We start from the raw sequence: 20,719 nt of genomic DNA, 5'->3' as shown, positions 1-20,719 counted from the left end.
TTGTTCACTTTAGTTGAAAATACGATCCCTAAATCCACTTGATAAAGCGAAAATAATTAATCTTGTTGCGATATCTATTTGCAAACCATCTTGAGCTCAAACGATTTCTACAACTTAAAATTCGGACCCGCTGCAACCAGTGGCGTCGTTTGCATAGAAAACTTTTCAAGATGCAAGATTACGGTGGCGAGCGGTTCCAATAGTGGAGAATCACGACACTGGCCATCTTAGGCTGTAGGAATGCCTTACGTTTACAATTGGATACTACTGGAAGTTGTGGAAGCTGGAAAGCTCTGCGCCCAGGTGAGCTCAGGTGTGATGGAGCCGAGTTTGGCGACTTGCTGAGAACAAGTGAGCGAGCTGTTTGGCTGTAACCAGCATTGGTAACTTTATACTTGGCTCGACTTGGCGGCTACCAACTAAGATGTTGTCATTCACAGGTTGGGCAAGTTGGTGTTTTGTCGTAGTCGCAAAATAGATACGGTCGCGTCAAGACGCCTCTTTTTCAACTTTTTCAGTACACAGACGTTGTTCGTCTTCGAAATCCGATCAAATAACGACAACCCCCACAAAGTATACAAAGTGCGAATATCAACAGCAAAAGGACAAGTGGAGCATTATTAGTAGAACTAATATTGTTTGATGCCGGTTGCAGAAAACCCAGATGCAAGTGAATGTGCATTGAATCCGACCCGAATCGAATTGAATCCGATCGAAGCGCTCATAGTTTTTACCGCGGTTAGAGCGCTCTTTACTTTTGCCGGTGACCTTCCACCTGTCTGCCCACGTACGTGATATCAATTAGAAGGTTCGTGTGTTTTCTGAATTGTGATGTAGCATTATTTACCGGAGGAAATTCTCGAAGGTATTTGCGTGATCAGTTTTTCCGGTACGTTTGTTGCAACGATTGTGTCTCGACTATGATTTCAATTGATCACAGGTGAAAACTTAATATTCATTATTCGTTATTGCGCGAGTGTTATGCAACTTGCTAATGTGTGCCGAATTGGTTTCGATCATTTGGAATTAATTTTAATTAGTTAATTTGCAAAATATTGGATATTACCGACTTGGAGAGGTTGTCATATGGAGTTAACCTTATTGGCACGACGTACGTTTGAGACCATATAGGCCGAGCATCAGTGAGTCAGCCAGTGTGCGTTTTGCGTTTTTAATCCACTGTAATCAAGTCTCACATGATCCTAATTATTTGATTAATTGCTAACCATATTGGTGATCAGCCCAGACATCACAACCAAAAAGGGTCGTTAGTCAAGTGGTCCAACTGTGATTGAGCGGATTGTTTGTTCCACTTTGTTTGTTTACTATCCGAGCGTGCTTTATGTTGAATGTGTCGCTGATTATCTGATTCGGATTACTTTATTGCTATTATTTAACGATATAAAAACGAAATTTGGATTAACCAAGTCTGCTGACATCATACGCATCTGTAGGGACATAAAATATAACGACGGTGACGCAAACACTCGCCACAAATTGGAATCGAGAATCATTTGGTAAGTTACGATTTTACATTCGCAAACGAAACAACTTGCCGCATTAATGACTCCGAGCTTTTGCGACAATAATTAAATTTCAGATTATTGAACAGTGATACTGAAAAGTTTACTGCCGGATTGTAGTAATTTTGTTTTTCGGTATTTTTTGCAAACTGACCATGAACTAGTTTATAATATAGCCAACTCCAACTCTATTTTCGGGATATTCAGCTTTGAAGAAATCATATAAGATGTATATGTTGTAAGATAGCCTTAATTAGGATATTGATTGGCAACTTATTCGCGGGTCTATGGTGTAAGAAAGTTGTAGGGCCAGGCTTGAAAATGCATAGCTAATTGTGGCCTTTTATCGCCAGCAGTAGGTATTCCTTTACGATATCTCATTATTCGTTGATTGTGGCTAAATCTCAACTTTTCTAACCTTCATCCACTTGGTTTGCAAAGGATTCATCCAAAAGCTATCCGAGTTCATCAATTCGAACTGTCTGCTACCTCTTATCATTTCCTTCATCTTATGGGAAATGTCGGGTTCGCAGTATGCGGTGCAAATGTAATAGATGCCCCTTTTGTCCGCCTCCGAATTTATAATTGCAATGATGTGCCCCTATATGAAAGTCGAACCCTAAAGTACATCTCATCTCAGTATCTTTATAAATATAGTAAATATTAGTACATTAGATATTTTAAAAAGTTCACTATAGAAATACAAAGTGTTGCAAAAATAGATCCCTCAATATATTGCATGATATATAACAGGGGATAACGTCTAATTCCTGCTATAGTTACTGAGTTATAAATAGGTCATAGTTGATCGTTTTGAATAATCCCACCGCCCCCGACGACATCAAAGATTGTCGGTATTGTATATATTAAAGTAGAGTAATTGTGCAAATAAGATTCTTAAATAAAAGGAGGCATGATATCGAAAAGTTTAGAGAGAGTTGCTCTATTATTAACCAATTTACACATAGACAGGTATACAATGTCAGTATCAGATTAAAATTAATTGTCTTCTTACTTAGCTTTTGTTCCAATAGTAGTGGATTTGGTTCATTTCGATTAATGGCGTCATTATGGTTAGTCATAGCCTGAAACTGAGTGGAATCGGGAGGCTCTCTCAGCATCTAGTGCGTTAAGTCATCATTGTTTTGGTCGTTCACTATCGACTCCGATATACAGATCAATTTTACCAAGGTTATTCTCATTAGCTCGAATGACATGTCCATACCATCATCATTGACTAACTGATTTTGTAAGCTCATTCGCTGCTCTGTCACTATTTCTTTTCCCGCCAAAAGTCAGATGAGTATTTTAGAATTGCCAGTTCTTTAAAAATTTTCAAAGTATCTTTTGTCGTACACTTACATGTTGTACATCTTCGTGCCGCATGTGATTCGTCCACCTTTCGATCGGTGTGCATTGTTCCATGGGTTCATTCTAGATCCCATTCTGAAGGCCTGTTTTGGAAGTCAGTAATTAGTTTTCGTCTGTAGTTTCATAAACATGAAGTTTTGTCTCTGTCTCTGATTATGTAAAGAGTTGAACGTAAGAATGGGCAGGAATACCATAAGAATTAGTATTGTAGTAGACTTACACTTCGCACTGCTTTTCATACATCCTTTGGTAACTCATACGATATATAAAGTCACTGTATTCTTTATGTTTTTCCGCTTTTTGTTTGGATAGAAATCTCACTGCCTTTGCTGTATTTAGAGCCTTATTCTGTCTCCAGTTCTAAGAAAGTCGTCCGATACAATATTGCACCTATGGTCTGAGCATAGCTGTTTCTTTTCACTTGCTTGGGAGGCATTCCAGAACCATAAGAATCATCATAACCATATTTTTATAGTTGTCATTATGATTCATAAATGCAGAATGCGTTAATCATAATTAAGCACCATCGCTGTCGATTCTCTGAGATATGTTTCAGCTTCCTTCGGTTCCGCTCGGGAAGCCTGCACTCGATTGTTGCTATTGTACGCAATGTCTTCCTGAGGCTGAGGATTTTACACAAAACAGCAAAGGCAGATTTAGCGCTATTAATGCGTTGACTAATATCGATGTTGATGCCACCGGCAGAAACAATGCTACCAAGGTAGACAAATTAATGAGCACCTTTGACGCTCTGCCCCCCTCTCGCAGATATGGAGAGTGTAGAGAGTGAGAATTTTGGTTTTGTTGGTGTTTACTAGGTGTACAACTATGAAATGGAGAAAAAAGTGAGTTATTTTCAGTAAGAATGCTGAAAGAAGGTTTATTCAAAGTATGATGAATTTCTAGCTATACATCTTTCCCACGTTTGAAACAATTTATGGATACCACGCCATTAAAAATCCGAGACCTTTCTATAAACCTAAGCGCTGCTCAGTACGTGCGTCAATCATCAATGTAAGCAAGTGTTGATCGGAAGGAGCCAAGACTGGTCATAAGCGGCGGGGGAAACCTCCTAATAGAGTGTTTCCAACGTGTCACGAGTTGGTTTTGGTGTATGGATTGCAACATTGTTTTGAAGGAAGATGACCTTGTATTGCCTTTTTTTCTAATCTGGTAATTTTCTTCTTATCAGAGGCCTTTCGAAGTAATCGGTACGATTCAGCAGCAAAACAAAAAATTAATAATGGCGTCCTTATTTGGGGTAGATTCAACGTAGTAAACACAAAAGGGAAACACTATTCATGTTGTCGAAAATCTCCTCGTAGTCGATGAAGAGCAGGTGAAGTACAGATGTAAATTCCTCACACAGTTCCAAAATGATTTGAATGGTATTGATTTGGTGAGTGCAGGAGGACGCAAAGCGGAAACCAGCCTGCTTTCTGTCGATCAAATTTTCGAGGAATTCCGAAGGAACCCTACATGAGGATGGACGATTCCGTAGCCTACATAACGACGAAATCTATGAGCGATACCATGACCGTCAGGTTGTGGATAAAATCCGGCTCAATAGGTTACGTTGGGCGGGTCACTTAATCCGTATGGATCAGGATAATCCAGCCCGGAAAGTCAATAAGGGCAATATCTATGGTAGAAAAAGAAGACGAGGCAGACCCTGCCTGAAATGGAACGATGGCGTAGGTCAGGACGCCAAACAGCTTTTGGGGATATCGAATTGGTGGACCTCGGCGCAAAACCGGGATCTCTGAAGTTCCTTATTAAGGCAGGTTCAGACCGGATACCGGTTGTTGTGCCGTTGATGATGATGAAATTTTCGAGGTATTGTTGGGTGCGCTCTCGTAGAATTTTAGCTACTATCTTCGCGACAGCAGAGATAATAGCAGCAATGTAGGCTATAGCATAGAGCATGATCTTGTCAACTTTGGTGAAAATCGCACTATTGCTAACAAAGTTATACTAGGTCAAAACGGTTGCTCCTCTGCAAATTCAAGACTATGAATGTCAATATCACTTGAAAGTGGATATTTCCATATAATATATGCATATTTTACGTGCTACATGCTAATGGGACAAATGGACACTCAAATCTCTTTATAAAAGATATACGCAAAACCTTTCATACCTGAAGCGTTTAGCTTCCGGTTTCCCGACTTGTTATATCCTTAGTGGAGCAGTCTGTTTTGTGTCGATTAAGTTTTTGAGGTGTTCTTTGATACGACCTAGGGTTATTTTAGCTGTTAAAGTATTATATTTTTAATAAAATTGAGTTATCATACTCAAAATGAGGGGTCTTTCTGCGGGATCCTAGTGATCTCAGCCAAATGCGATATGACCTTGTTTTGACATAAAATGCGACTACAATACGGGTTAACTCTGGTTAATTGATTAACAGTAACACGTAAATCAAAATCTTCTTAAAATCTGTGGATATGAAAAAAATCAAAAGCTAAAATTTGGGGGCTTAACCCACTTAAAAAGCTTCTCCTCACCCACTGAACCCCACGGAAGTATCTATTGACATAGCATTAAGTATTCGCCTCCTTCTCACTCTTTTATGGCGCACTATCCTTCGAAGTTTCGCCTGTATGATATTTTTAAAATTCTAACATTTACGGAATTATTGCCATTTTTCGTAATGGTCTCTTCAATAATAATGCAAGCTACTCTTTTCCGCCAGGAAATCTCGGGCATATGAAGAATTCGTGTTCTGGGTCTTCCTAAGATAAAAGGGGGTAAGGGAGTAACAGGTCAAGTCCAGAAAGATGTAAATACTGACTATATCCAGCATGTTTTTCATCAAGTATAAACGCTATGTTTAGAATCAGCCAGTGTCTACGCCCCAACATTTATGTGACATTACGGCATTATGGTCACCGTGTACCTTCCAATCGTACAATTTCAGTGAATGCTGCTGTTCGGAATGCGCTAGCAACTCTTAACACTCTAAGGCTGCCGTGAAAATTGGTGTTCGGTGGCTTGGGTCCTCCTTACCCAGCTTTTTTGCTAGCGGGAGTCAGGTGAAAGTTAAGTAATTATCCATAGTTACACCGAGGTATTCGATGAATGGCATGGATTCACTAAATTTCTGTCCTGCACGAAATCTTAAGATTTCTTTTAACTTACGACAATTGGCTATTATAGCCTCAGTTTGGTATTTTGCGAGCTTATACCCATCCTCATCACTTTGCTCGGAAACAGTTACATCTATTGCTACGAAATTTTGACAATGCCAAAACGGTTTCCCTTCATATCCCTTTTGAGTCTACGGAATAAACAGAAATCACAGGGGGCCAGTTCCGGTGAGTAGGTGGGAGTATGTGTGAGCAATCGGTGTCGTGCCGTTTTGAGCCCAAAACGGAGTCAGCTTTCGCCTTATAATCATGGAAGAACTAGTCGCCTGTGCGTCAAAGATCAGTTTTTTTCTTTCTGATACTTTCCTTCACTCTTCTCAAACCCTCCAAGCATATATTATAGTTGATAGTTTGACTCGGTAGACTGAACCCCGAATGCACAGTAGTTACCTCTGCAATCGAAGAAACAAATGAGCATTGTTTTGATGTTAGGCTACAATTGGTGGCCTCTTTGGGACGAAGTGATTGCTGGTTTGTGTGGCAGTTGTATTCATAGCACTATGATTCATCACCAGTAATCACATCAGAAAAATATTCAAGGTTCCGGCCCGGTTCGGGCTGATTTTGAAGTTCGTCTGTGAGAAGACGTCACATAAATTTGGCTCCAACCTTTCTCATTTGCAAATCGTTGGTTAAAATTCGCTATCGCACAGATTTGATTAATGGTTCCACGATGGTTTTCACAAACAATGGCATTAATTTTGCTGGAGTTTTCATCTCCAATCGATATTTCTGCATTTTTAAAAAATGAAAGCACTCGCACAATCTGATTTTACTTAGGTCAGCATCCTCATAAGCAGTCTTAATCATAAGAATAGTTTCCGCGTTGATTACTCCAACAGAAAATAAAATTTCACAGCCGCGCGTTGCTCTCGACAATTTGTCAGGAAGTTTTCGGCGAAATGGAAAAGTTAAAAACGGACGAATGGATGCAACATTACTCGGCACACTGATTTGGTGAAAAGGTGCGCGCTGTGAACCTACATGCATTTAGTGAACTATATTGTCATATGTCGTCCCACACACGGATATAACATTTTTTTTCAGCGAATATGATTTGATATCTAATGAAAGGTCACAATTAGCACTTTCCGAATCAGGACGTAGTTTTGATGCCTGTTCTAAATTGGGGAAGCGGGGGTTCAGGAAGGGGTCACTTACGTTAAGGGTGGTCGGAAACCAAATCTGAAAGGAATCATTGTGATGCCTATACGTTTAGGATTGAAAATATTTACTATCTATAGACAATAATATGGATCATTCTGAAAACTTTGGTGAGAATACGACTATTATTAACAAAATTATAGCAAGCCAAAGTTGTCTTTTCACGTAAATTTGCTGTACTTAGGGTGCTCTATATACGTCTATGAGTACATATAATGTCTAAACTACCTTTCATAACTGAAGCCCATAGCTTCCGTTTCATTTGTCGCTTTTCCTCATCCAGTAGATTCCAGGAAGAATTTATAATGGAAAAGAGTCTGGAAAATTAGCGCAATATTGGAAGTTTAGTTCCTCCTTAGGAAATATACAAAACCTTTCATACGTTTCCTAGTTTTTTCTTAAGAAATTTATCTAATTAGGATACCTTTTTATATATCCCTAACTTTATAATTCATGGGTTAATATCCAATAATCACTTCAAATAGACGGATTCAAACGAAACTAAATTCCAAGTTTAATTCTTGAATTCTAATAACAATAATTTATAAGGTTGTTATATGGTCGTTTCAGCAAGATGCTGAGTGGAGTTCAACAGGGAGTTGATAATTAGTGGCTCTCATTACCATTTATATCTGGATATACGAGTATGAATGTGTATTTAGACATATAAAGTCGTTCAGGCAAAACAGTCGTCAGATGCGTAGGTTTCGAAACTTAATTGTATATGCGAGAGATGAATATGAATAAAAATATCCACGGAGTTGTAAAATATGAAGGCAACACTAACCCGAATGAATAGTATATGAACTAAGTATAAGTATGATCATAGTGGGCAAATTGAGAGAGTATCTATGAATGTATTGGTTACGAGCTAATATAGGCATTAGAAAACTGGACTCGTTGCCCTCCATAATAGTCGGAGCATCTATGTTATCTTAAATCAAGCAACCCCACATATAGTTTTTTTAGAAATATCGAAAATATTTCAACATTAGTTTCCGATTTTGATTGTTTGTTTACCGAAGTTTGGATAGATGAGAAATTTAGATCAATTTTATGCCCACGTAGTAAGATTGTTATCTGTGTATACTATAGTATGCCTCACATATGCAGTTTCAAATTCTAGAATGAAGTTTTTTTCACGTATCTATACTTATAACAACAGAGGAATTTCTATGCAATAAAAATGGTTCCTTAAATTAGTCTTTATTTTGCTAATTGTTAGAGAGATCTCGGTACTTTCAACCGTTGTTTTTTTTTATAATTAAAACTTGATTAATCTTCTAGCGAGTGCGACTAATCCGTAAAAGGAAATTTGTGTAGTTTTTCTGCAAAAGTGGGTCTGAAATGTGGCTGAATGTGGGCCGATTTACTAACTTCCTGACTCATTCACATACCTCCCTAGTTCTCTTCTTAAGGACCAAATGTGAATATGTTTGACTGAAAAGTTAAGTTCGGTAAACTTGCTTCCCAGTTGTTATTCTTAGCGATGCGGCGATGCGAGAGATTTAAACCAGGATTGCTGGATGTCAAAAATAAGTTAATAGCTGGTAACTCAGTGCTTCAGGTATGAAAGGTTTACTTGGTTCTAGAATGAACTTAAGGAGGGTTTGCAGCGGACCCGCACATATTCAATATTTTTCTTCTTTCTGAGAGGTTTTTGGTATGTATATCTATATTTTTATAGCTTTTTATCATCATTCAGCATTAAAACTTTGGGAAACCCCGGTGTTAAAGCGGATCTTGTAATTGTAAAATGCATGATAGGTAGCGCCATTTATTTGAAGAGACTATTGTAAAACTATTGTAAAGAATATCAGACGTTAAATGCTAAGGACGAAGGAGTAAAAATAATCCGGCCAAGGCTCATAGAAAACAAAGCCTTGACAAGGACGAACGAGAAGGTGAGGGATAAATACTATATTGTCAATGACTGGAATAGGGGTTCCCAAAAATCTATCGTGCTATCACAAGGAGGGATGGGATCACCGGAATATTGCCGGAAGTGGTAAATGCTCGGAATTTTAAAAAAATTTAAAGATTTATTCAAAGAAATCTCAATAATTGCGGTCGTTCAGGATTTATCTGACCGTCCACGAGTTTGAATTGCAGCTTGCTATCGTAACTGCATTATATAGAAATCACCATGGTGACTAATGAGTCGCAAACTCGACTGATGGAACGGCGATATGGGCGATATGTATCTTTACGATACACCGTGAGTTAGTCGGCCAGTGAAGAAGACTACATAAAGGAGGAGCAAATCAAGTGGTTTGGGGGCACCGAATGCCATTGTGTATTCGTGAGGTAGGGATAAAGTAGTTAACTGGCCCGTGGCCCATGTGCTCGCAATCACGTGACTGCGCATACATGGCATTAACACCAGACCTTATGTGCGGAATTTTTTTCACGCCCCTCTACCGAAGATGGTCAAACATGCGCAATATTTTTTTTCCAACAAATAAATTCTACCAATGCGCTAGAAGACACATTTTCTTCCTCACCCACACCCATGGGGAGAGCCAGATGGTAGAGAAACAGTAAACGCAGAACAGAGGTGGACATCAGGGCGGTCTACAAAAGCACTGGTTGAGCAAAACCTTTATTGAAGTGCGCTACATCCAACCTACCAGTGGAGGTGGCCCCTTGGAAGCAACTGTCCATGGGACATAATGCATAGTCAACGCATCTGACGTGCTCATGTCTAGGAGATGTACATGGCCCAGTAGAAAATCCAACTATTGGTGAAATTATGTCTGCAATTAGCCTCCCACCAAGCCAGACTAACGGCTTCTAAGACAATAGCTTGAATCAGTCGGATGCAAAAAGAGCGTGCATATAAAGAAACCTGTGAAAACTTTAAATTTTAATAAGCTTTGCTTGGAAGTGGATGTAAAACTGTGGGGATCGCCTATAGAATTGTGGTGAAACGACTCAGTTGGCGTGCCCTACCCTCTCGTTGAAAACCGCCTAGGGGTTATTCCTACAGCAAGAGACGGTTGCTGACAATTTTCAGAGATCTATGAATGTGACGGCAATTCAGCCAGTGGCCACAAAAGAGCTGTTGGAAATCTGCAGCAGAATAGGTGACAACATAGTTTCGGAATAACGAATAGGGCTATTAAGCTCGTCGTGTGATAACGGCCTGATATATTCACTGAGCGGGTATATCCTACAGCATGGAAATGGCTGAGTTTAGTACTACTCCCTGCAAGCCACGAGATGAGTCATCCTCTTATGGATGCATATGTCTTCTAGACACTGTGGGCAAGATTTTAGAGCGGGTAGTCTTTGATCAGCTGCTCGGAGCTTTTAAGAGCCAAGGAGGCTATGAGATCGACTCATTGGTTTGCGTAGAGCATGTAAACCACTGATCCCGTCAAATTGGTTACTGGCATGCCCGAAAATAGTAGATCAAGGAATATAATGGGAAATGGCCGTCATATTCTTCTGTTCTAAATTTATCGAAAATCGATGGGGATTTCTTTTTCGAATAGTGTCAAATAGGGGGAGGATACAATAGGACAACAATGCAATCCTAATTTTTACCAGTTATTATACATAACTATTTGTCAAATCATGAAGTATAAAGTTATTATGAAGACAGGAGGGAGTACACATTATTAAATTAGTTGTAAACTTATCTGTGTTAAATAAAACAAAGGCTGCGAATTATACATACTTTATGTAGATATGTATTTTTTGTATTTTGTAGTAATGTTTTCTGGGAATTCAAATCATAAATAAATAACGATTTATGTTTCCAACTATAGATACTCATGATTTTTGACAATTGATCGCTCTATGCAACTTTATTTCACTATCACAAATCGGTCTGTTTAACATTAACAATGCAACAAACTCTATTCGGTATAGGTTTACCTTAATAAGTTACTCTAAATATCCTGGTTTTGCATTGAGGTTCACCGCTTCGATATCTCTAGCAACTGTCTGGTTTTTTGATCTGTACCATCGCTCCATCCACACCTTTTTCTTGCACTATATAGACTGCTCCTATTTAGATATTTTCAGGCTGGATCATCCATCACCCACAAGTGTTAGGTGATCCACTTACGGGATTCTATTTAACCGGATTTTAATAACAACTAAACGGCTGTAGTATCGCGAATAAGTTTCATCGTTATACAGGCTACGGAATCGTCCATACTCCTGCAGGGAGGCCAACAATTCTTTGTAAGATTCTTCTTTTCAAGATGACTAAGAGTGCGAAATTTGTTTTGCTAAAAAGCCAACGTTCTGAGGATTGTTAAGGTCTTGTACAATCTTGCTTATAGGAGCTTTGTCCCTATGGTGAGACATTTTGAGTGGAATAGCTTTTGCCGGTCCGGCTATAGTACCATTTTTGTCCTTTTAGTTGCCAGCAAATGTGCTATTATCGGTTGTGATTTTCGACCCTAGATAGGAACAATTATCAATGGTTTCAAAGCCGTACTCTTCCCCACTGTATCGAATTTGTCACCATAGACAAGCAGTTTGCTAGACTTGAAGAGGATGGTGTCCCTGCAGTTATATCAGCATTGCGGATTATTTTCTTCAATGCCAGGTTAAAAAGGATGAATGAAAGATTGGTGTTGATGGGCACAGGCTTCGAGAGTGATCCTGCTGTTAGTCTCGTCAATTTTAGTAATTTAGTCAATTTTATTAATTCTGTTCCGGTCGTAAACTTGGCTATGGTACTATATCCTGAATTCGATGGAAAGGTAGCACCGATGGTGGTCATGCTCTATCGATTGCGGCAGCGAGAAAATATAGTTTGTGACTGGTTTGCTGGAGTGAAACCTATATGGTATAAGATAACGATGTTCTAGGCATATGGGGCTATTTGACCCAGCTAGATAGCGGCAAAAATTTTATACAGAATGAAGTAGTGCCTGTTTAATTGCTGCTTAGCCGGGTATCCTATTTTTTAAATGTGAGGCAATTAATACGTCCTTGCCAATTGTCAGGTATTGATAAACTACACTTCACTAAGTTATTGAACACTTACTCATTACACCAAGTTAATTAGCCCGTACTTTTAACAAGTTCGGTTGTAATTTTATCGGCTTCAGTTTGCCTTCAGTTGGCAAGATCTAAAGCTCGCCGATATTCTGGGTGTTGTGCAGTTAATCCAAATACTTATCCGATCGCTTCAATGTCAAATCCCTCTTTGTTTCGGCAACATAAGCATCGGGATGTATATGGCTGCATCCTGGTGAAATGTCGGTAAAATTAGCAAACTTGGTAGAGTTGTTCACTATACTTTTCAAGTTCACAGATCTGTTGGTTCTGTCAGGCTTCTTTTTCGTATGAGAAGTCGCTTCACTGCTCATCGAATTTAATGATAAATTTCTGCACGTACCTTCGTTCCTCAAGATTGCCATATTGTCCAGTATTCAACATCCTTCCATTCCATTTTAAGCTTACAATCGGGTGAGATATGTTTGTCGCAATATCAATGATAACTTTCTTTACGGAGCTGTAAAGTCTTCCTTCAGGACATCTGGTTATTGCGGCATCCATTTTTCCTTTCCGGATCGCTTCATCGTTTACTATGTAAGCTATAGGAGCCGACGTACTGCTTTAATACGACATCCGCGCCCATCGTTTGCCCTTTTTCTTTGCCGAGTTCAGTTTTATAACAGTCGTCAGAGTTGCCAACCGTACTCAATTCCCAAACTTATACGGTTTTTAGGAGCGGAAGACTCGCGTCTACCCTCTTTCGTCTGCAGTTTTACTTTAAGAAGCAACTTCTTGCGACAACCACGTGGAGGTGGAAAAAGGGTTTATTAGTTAATTTGTTGATGTTGGTTTAGCAGGCGATTGCCGGATTTTTTGCTCCATCGTGCTTCCAAATATAGGCTTTTGCCCTGGGAGCTATACTATACTTTACTTTAACCGCCCAAATCGTCCAGTGGGTTGGACAAGTAAAGTTATTTCACTGTTGCGTGTAAATTGGACCTTCTTAGTGGAGCAGCCAGTGTACAGGCATCATCACGATTTTTTCTATTTTTTCAAGATTTTCTGTTTTTTTTTGTTTTTCGGTTTTTGAGAGAGAATTGGCCCTTGAAATAAGTGACCCCATTGTAACCCCCAAAACGGCTTCGGAAAGTACTAATGAGGCCTTTCATTTAATAGTCCACATGGTTATATTTGGGGAAAAGAAATTTTACAACCCTTTTTTGCATCTCTTTAACTTAGCCTATAACGGTTTCATTCATAGCTGTAAATTTCCACCAAATTTGTTTTCCGCAAAAGCAAATTTCGGTTATTTGTGCCTCTTGAAATACTCCTGCAAAGCTTATAAAGTCCTCTCTCTAGTTGCGGAAATAAGTGCAATTTAATTCAAAAAGAATGTCTTCAGAGAAGCATGAGAAGAATTTAAATTAGCACCCGTGAACCTAAGTTCCTAGAAATATAGAATTTAATATGTTTTTTACCTTTTTCCATTGAGAATTTCACCATGCTCCTTGCATCACCACAACAAAGCTTCCACTCCCTCAACAAAAATGGCATTTTATTTCAGCTTGTAGTCATCAATCCACTCATCTAGGTGCATATTTTCAGAGAGAAATTCAAGTCATGCAAAGCCATAAAAACGCGATTAATTCTCTAGAGCGAAAGTAGAACTATTCAAACTATCAAAATCTATCTTCCGAGTAGCAATTTAATTCACAATAAAATACATGCGATATTGGGCAAAGTAAATATAAATTCTGCTATTTACTAATGTCCGATAATAAAACTAACAATGGTCAATTGTTCAACGGATCAAGATTCCGATTCATGCGCAACAGGAGAAAAAAACTTGGTCGGTACTGTCGATCTTATCCGTTGTATTGCTGCAAAAGATTCATACAGGTAAAGTGAAGCCCAGACATATTGCAAAATGATGATACAACTCAATTGTTTAACAAGATATTTCTGTGGGTGAATGGATGCAATTTGCATATCTTTTTAGAAAAAATTGTTTAGTTCTAGATGAAGTCCTAAATATGGAAAACTGAAAGGAGTGGAACGAATGTGAGTGACTTCGTAAATGTCGAGGTGATTTCTTGAGTATTATAGCGAATGATTATTAGAAATTTGAACATATTTAGTTGTAATGAATGCAAATCGTTAAGGAATGCTGACTAAGAACGTGAAAAGTAGGCCATTACTGAATAATTGCAAATCCGTGCAGTAAAGGTGTTCCAGGTTCATCAAATACGCTTTCAAGCTTTGCTGAAAAACAAAGAAGGAATTTATATCATTATATGTACTTCTAGTAATTAAAATTATTAAAAGGAGAAATAGATCACAGTGGGATCGCGAGAGAAGAAACCTCGAGAACCCTCTATTTTATTTTCCAATTCAATTATCCTTTCGATGATATTAAGATTATAGTTATCTGTGAGCTTCCAATGGCAGTAACTAGTCAGACTTTTTGGTGATCTTCGTCGGCTCGACATTCCTTGCCCTCTTTTACTACGTTTTACTACGTTACTAAGGTCAATGGCTTGGTGAATAAGCAACCAGATATGATGTCATGCCATTGAGGAAAGATGACATTAAGCCCTTCTACGTGAAGGACGATAACGGCAAGAAAAGGTCGAAAACATGCACCCTTGATGGGCTGCGCTTTCAATTTCTAATTTTTTTGAGATTTTACTTGGATGAGGTGGCAATTTGTACCATCATATGTCGCTCTCTAATTAATCTCTATTAATTTCCTCGGAATGCCCTTCCTGTGTAAAGCATAAAGTTTTCGGGGTATTTTTGATTCGTTCCAGGATGATATATGCCTCCAATTGTCGCAATTCATGCGGGTGTTTTTCATCTGCAATCGATCAGTCTTTCTTCTATTATGAGTGAAAGTAGCAACTCCTCAGAGACTGTTGGGGATACACGGACGAATTGCATAGGAAGGCCATCAGGGTAAGTGGCTTCACTCCTACGAGAGCGGTGATGGTAATGGTAATTTCTCTTCTATTCAGAGGGGTCGTCCATATCCGCATGTCGCACCAGATATGGAACAAAACGTAGTGAAATTCTAGGATAGGAGCTAGGAGCTAAATGGCGAACCCGATCTCGACGAGCCAAAACCGCTTGTGAACGGGACAAAGGCTGAAGAAAATGAAGAAGAAGAGGCATGGATAAGAAGCCTGCCATTGACCCCTTCACGACTATCTGCAAGCTCTTTTGCGATGCGGTACACGGTAGCGAAATCGTTCAATTTGCGGCTGCTTTTACTCTCCTCATCAACGAAACGGCGGAATTCATTTTCTCACCGGCACTTTTTCACGGTATCCCGCCCGTTCGTAGTCATCAAGACAACTCTCAGTTTTTTAAGATCATCAATCGGCCTCCAAGTTTCTTACTTAAGCAGGTTTTCTAATGCCAAACCCTCATTAGAAGATTATTCAGATTTTGTGTCGTTTGCGCAGTAAGAAAGTTTTTCCGTTGCTCGATGATAGCTGGATTACGGAAACGGGCTATGTTGAATTACTGAGGTCAACACTCAGTTTCACTGCAAGCACAGGCTAAAGCGAAAGACAGGTGAAGATAGGCAACCATTTGAAGATGCTTCTCTTCGAAGCGACTATTAGGATCTCTTTTGTTACGAATAGACAGCTCTTAAATCTACCACCTGACCATGTAAGGCCTGTGCTCGAACGATGTGACGTCGATGCTGAGGCGATGATAGTTGCCGAAGCCTTCAAACACTGTTGATTTTGCAATCACCAAGACCAGTGAGTCAAATCTCACTGATAGCCGTGCGACTTGTATCGTGATTTGATGTCGGATACCAGTCGACTCAGCTATGAGTGAGTACCTGAGTCAAATCATCAGTACCTCCTATAAGGTACTGTAATCCATCCTGTAGTATATCTTTACGGTCTTGAATGAAGCGCTCTAACACACTTCAAGGCCCTGATCCAATTGGATTCTTGCGCCAAAGACTATTATTATCCCGCAATCTGTATTAAAAACAGCAGTATGCATGCAACTCGCCTGCTCCTTACTGTAAAAATAAGCGTAAGTGTAACGTCAACCTCCGATGTCACGAGGTAACTTGATTCGTAATTTGGACATAGTAGTCCGCATTGCCAATGGACCTTTTTCATATTTGTCTTCGTTCATGGCAGTAAGCCAGTGAGAGGGTAGTGAACACATTCAATGCACTTATTTGATTCTTCCTCAAGAGATGGAATCCCATGATCAGCCTCAGACATTGTTAGAGTATCCTTTATATCAACAACTCGAATAAGGATCCCTTGCAGAATTCCTTAGCATTTGAAGAAGTCTATATTGGTCACTGCGTAGATATGAAGGGTGCATGCGATATGCCGCTCATAATGAGCTATGCCAGAGGGTTGGATTGTGCACTTGTCTGAACCAAATATGTCAACTAAGCGGAACAGACTCTTAAGACGGTCATCAGTTGCAGCATACCATTTGATATTATTTAAGTCCATTATGCGTGTTAGGTCGCGCTTTCCCCTGATCCAACTCGACAGCCCTTCTACTCCTTGGACAGAATGTTGTTGGCTAAGAGGTATGTATTGACGATTCCTCTAGTAACGAATGTTATGAATTTGTAGAGGGTTGGAACGAAAGTGATCGGCTTTCTATTTGGACGATCCTGCACCATGTTCCTTTTAGGGACAAATTAGGTAATTCCCACAGTGGGAATTTCTCCGGCGGACCGAGGGTAATCCCCTCAGTATGTTCAGCACGTTAGACTAGGGTACCCCCAAACTCCACCCTAATATACTCTTGTTCCAATCACTGAAAACTGCGCTGTCTTAATACTCTGCTGGGACTCTTTGAGTGTTTCGCAAAATTTACGCTGGTTCCTCACGTACGTTACACCTTGAACAGGTCTGGAGTAAAGTGGAGTTATCATATGGTCGCAACCGACAGCATATGACTGACAGTTTCTGTTTAAGTCTGTCCAGAACTTCAACTACGGGTATTTCCTTAGGGGCGGCATAGTTCGGGTGAACCGTCTGAAGTGCTGATTTGAATTTGCCTAGCAATGGCCTGCCTCAATGAGTCGCGCTGATGTTCCAGACCAATTTCCCATGGTGGATCTGACGGCCGCAACTGCGTCACAAGACTAATGTCTGCAGTTGCAGTAAGGTCATATTAGCACATAGTGGAGACGCAATGTCGTCACTGATTTGAGATAGAATTCTTGGAGTTGGTGGCTACGTATATAGCTTGGGAACGAAAATTTTATACATGCCCTCTTACATTTTTTACTCCTCATTTATTGGTCTTGCATTTTTTACCTGACTGACAGGTATGACGATGGTCTCCTCAGTGAGTAATGTGCAAGGTTACAAATTTGTTGCTCTTTTCTCACTCTCCCTCCCCCTGAGGTGTTATGATGGTATACAGCGATTCAAACTAAAGTTATCTATTCTCCGGCTACGGCGGAGTTTTTATTTATAATGGTATCCTCTTTATTGTATGTTTAAATTTTTAAAATATATAAATGACTACAGGTCGTCTTCTATCATTTTTGTACATGAACCATGCTTTTACCACTGTCCTTTCGAAATATGAATATCAATTCGATTGAGTAACTTTTTGATTTGAGGACCATCTGCAAACTAGAAAGGCCGCCTTTCTGAAAATTTGAGGCAGGGGAACATGGTTTGAGAAGGTGATCCGCTCTAAATCTTTCATGTCAATGGCGGCATTCGGGTCTTGAGTTCTCACAGTATATATAACCGAGAAATTCAGGGATATACTACGATCTTTTTTTATGAGATGGTGGATATACCATGGACCATTTAAATTGCACCTCAGAAGGTAGAAATCGAACTTTACAAGTAAACCTTGAGAGTTGACTATCATAATGACCCTACAAAATAAGAATGTTTGGTAGTTAGATGAGAACGTGGCGGAATTGGATATTAAATTTCGGTAGTTCAGATGCATTCAACATATTATAAGCCAGAAATATGAGTTAGGCTAAATATAAATATAAATTTCTAGTAAATTTCAGACTTTGCCAAATTGTCGGAAGTTTTGAAACGGAAATTTTTGGTTTGATTGGAATTCGACCCGAACCTTTAAAACTGTGGCTGGAATTTTTAATATATTTTTGGAAATTTATGCTTGGTCTGAAGTTGAAATCTGTCTTGACGAATGCCGGTTTCATGGATCAGCTGTGCAAGTTTCAATTGGGGAGAATTTACAAAGTAGAAAACCGAAGTCATACCATAAAGTTTTTATGAGACATTATTTTTAAGTTTGAGGGTCCATGGGATAAATCAGAATAAAAGTATTAAGCCCAGCTAGACAAACATTTTGCAAAATTTTTACTCTTTGGAGTTAAGGTACCTAAAAAAATGAATTCCGATTAAAAATGAAAGTAAATGTTGAGTGTCTTATAGTGGAATGAACAAAACATCAATTGATCATTTGATTTTTCGGTGATATATGTGTAAGATGCGAAATTGAAGCTGGTCATGATGATCCATCTTGCACCATTAGCCAAATGGATTTTACTGTTTTGAAAGAAGCTTTATCTGGGATCGAAATCAATGGATTCCAACTGCTAATTGGTTTCCATTTGCTTGGCATTGGTATCCATAAATTCACTCTTGCTATCTTCCATTTGGAATCAATTTTGTATCAATGATTAACTGACGATTATTAAAAACTTCCATAACATCAATTTCATATAAATCTTTTGATTTATTGGCCGTTAAATCTACACCGATCTGCAGTTAATTAAGGGGCATCAACAACAGCCTAACGAACGATAGATATTCAGGTGGTAGCTCGGCCGAGACGTATGCTGGTTACGTCTTGTACAAATCTAATCGTATTTGACACGGTCCTCTTGTTATGACGTCCCACAAAGAAGTCGAAGAGACTGGTGCTGCTGCAAAAGGGCAGCAGGATGGGATGCTATTAATTCGCGACAACCAGAAACTATCTTTTCCCAACCACATACCTTTGAGGTGATTTGCAACCTCGCCAGGTTAAATGCTAAAAGTGAAAACAAATAGATACGTAGCGAAGAAGTGGCTATCATCTCGTGGAAGAGACTTTCATCGCTCGCAGGCATCTCATAGGCAAATCTATGCCAGCAGCCATAAATACTTAGTGTATGTGGTGAAAAACTCTCACAATTCGCAAAAGATATTACGCGATGAGCCGGGTCACCCATAGGCGCCTTTGTTGGGACGACGAGGTCCAAATCTAACACCGAATCTCTGGCACGATCGCATTTTCTTGCATGCTAATATGTTGCTATTCCGGTTTTATGATAATTTTCTTCGTTGGCAGCTTTCTGCTGCTATTGAGAGTGTGATAAGGAGGCTTGATGTCATTTTGCCACCAATGGGATCGGGAAGGTTAACGCTATTGTTTTTCTTTCTTCGAATATGTATTTGAAATCTGTCCAATGAATTAATTTATGAAAACAAATAAATACTAAAGGTCGAGTATAGTTGGATGGAATTTTACAAGTGAAGTGTCATTTAAGGGGCTCCATCATTGGTGCATCTTCAGCTGCAAAACCCCAGCTTCCTCTACATTCAGAATGATTCACCACCTATAAAGATACTTAATACTCTAATACCTACTGTGCTTGGGCACGCAACCGTTAAAAGTGAATACAGTGTTCCGAGCTCAAAGCTAAGAAAGTGCTAGTACTGCGACCGTCTTCAATGTCGCGGGAGATCTTTCGTAACAGCCTTAACCGTGCTCGCACTGTAATTAATTGAATTTATTGTCTATGATGATTTCCGGAAGTTCAGCATCTGATTGTAGCGCCACCCATTGCTCACTGTCTTGGGCAGCGTCACTTTCGGCGCTTACCTTAGTCAGTGCTTAATGGTCTTTTAACAACGCGCCACCGGCAAGCAACAAAGGCATCTCCCGGCCTATGAGTTTTCTTATACCAGCAAAAATCGTGAAATCATATGAAATCGAATTTTTCGGTTTTAATGCCAGCAATATCCACCCATAAAATATTCATTAGAAAGATAAGCTCCAATGCAAACCATGGTAAGCTGGGATTTGTGGAGATAGGAGAGGTTTCGATCGAAAATGTTGGCTGACTGGTATGGCACAGAAACCTATAAATTCCCCATTCGTATCTGAGATTGATGCTAAAAGAGTGACGGAATCATCTGGAAGGTATTTAATTAATTTCAGATAGACTATATTGATGTACCGTTAAAGAATGAGAAGACTTCATCCGATTCACATGAGTTGCAGAAAAATGAAAGTTTTCTATTAGGTCTTCGATTGAAGCTGTGAGAAAAATAGTTTTTTTTTAGAGTTATTTGATTTTAGTTTTCAATTCAATCAAAAAATCTTATTTCAATGAACTTTCGTTTAGTTTTTAGATTGTAAGGTGTCAATTGTGTTTGCCAGCAAATTCACGGGGACATTGTTAGTTTTTGATAAATTTGGGGTAATACTGCCCTACTTTAGAAGTTACCTTTTTATTTGTTTAATTTACATATGTTGCCGCTAACTTGATTGATAAGTGTTTGTTAA

The 20,719-nt window shown here is 39.2% G+C and overlaps 1 protein-coding gene across 1 annotated transcript in view; it reads left to right on the top strand.

Moving 5' to 3' along the window:
- Window positions 1-405: 405 nt before the first annotated feature.
- LOC119654295 (trichohyalin) overlaps window positions 406-20,719 on the top strand; it is a 214,869-nt gene continuing 194,555 nt past the window's right edge. Inside the window, exon 1 of the mRNA XM_038059600.1 lies at window positions 406-1,517. The gene's annotated coding sequence lies outside the window, so the exon portion shown is untranslated. The remainder of the gene's footprint in view (window positions 1,518-20,719) is intronic.

The sequence above is a fragment of the Hermetia illucens genome, chromosome 4 (genome assembly GCF_905115235.1).
Source record: "Hermetia illucens chromosome 4, iHerIll2.2.curated.20191125, whole genome shotgun sequence".
NCBI lineage: Eukaryota > Metazoa > Arthropoda > Insecta > Diptera > Stratiomyidae > Hermetia > Hermetia illucens.
The sequence above is the reverse complement of the archived record's forward strand: the minus strand, read 5'-3'. Positions and strand labels throughout refer to the sequence as shown.